The 784-nt window shown below is 52.0% G+C and overlaps 3 non-coding genes across 3 annotated transcripts; all 3 read left to right on the top strand.

Annotated features, from left to right (window-relative positions):
* Positions 1-25: 25 nt before the first annotated feature.
* On the top strand, positions 26-144 carry LOC116008294. Its single transcript, XR_004095686.1, has one exon. It is a non-coding gene; the product is annotated as a 5S ribosomal RNA (ribosomal RNA).
* Positions 145-281: 137 nt separating this feature from the next.
* Positions 282-400, top strand: LOC116008329. The gene has a single exon (XR_004095719.1). It is a non-coding gene; the product is annotated as a 5S ribosomal RNA (ribosomal RNA).
* A 137-nt stretch (positions 401-537) lies between these two features.
* Positions 538-656, top strand: LOC116008236. The gene has a single exon (XR_004095631.1). It is a non-coding gene; the product is annotated as a 5S ribosomal RNA (ribosomal RNA).
* Positions 657-784: the final 128 nt, after the last annotated feature.

Raw genomic sequence — 784 nt, 5'->3', positions numbered from 1 at the left:
GTACATTTTGCGCGCAGTACGTGACGGATGCGATCATACCAGCACTAATGCACCGGATCCCATCAGAACTCCGAAGGTAAGCGTGCTTGGGCGAGAGGAGTACTAGGATGGGTGACCCCCTGGGAAGTCCTCGTGTTGCATCCCCCACCCTCTTTTTAATCTTTCTTTTAAACCGCTGGACCGCTCGCTAAGGGTACTATCCTTTTAAACCGCTAAACCGCTAAGCGAGAGAAGTTGCGCGGAGAGAGAGGGTCAAGTACATTTTGCGCGCAGTACGTGACGGATGCGATCATACCAACACTAATGCACCGGATCCCATCAGAACTCCGAAGTTAAACGTGCTTGGGCGAGAGTAGTACTAGGATGGGTGACCCCCTGGGAAGTCCTCGTGTTGCATCCCCCACCCTCTTTTTAATCTTTCTTTTAAACCGCTGGACCGCTCGCTAAGGGTACTATCCTTTTAAACCGCTAAACCGCTAAGCGAGAGAAGTTGCGCGGAGAGAGAGGGTCAAGTACATTTTGCGCGCAGTACGTGACGGATGCGATCATACCAGCACTAATGCACCGGATCCCATCAGAACTCCGAAGTTAAGCGTGCTTGGGCGAGAGGAGTACTAGGATGGGTGTCCCCCTGGGAAGTCCTCGTGTTGCATCCCCCACCCTCTTTTTAATCTTTCTTTTAAACCGCTGGACCGCTCGCTAAGGGTACTATCCTTTTAAACCGCTAAACCGCTAAGCGAGAGAAGTTGCGCGGAGAGAGAGGGTCAAGTACATTTTGCGCGCA

The sequence above is a fragment of the Ipomoea triloba genome, chromosome 16, assembly GCF_003576645.1.
Source record: "Ipomoea triloba cultivar NCNSP0323 chromosome 16, ASM357664v1".
Taxonomy (NCBI): Eukaryota; Viridiplantae; Streptophyta; class Magnoliopsida; order Solanales; family Convolvulaceae; genus Ipomoea; species Ipomoea triloba.
This window is presented reverse-complemented; position numbering and strand designations above follow the sequence as displayed.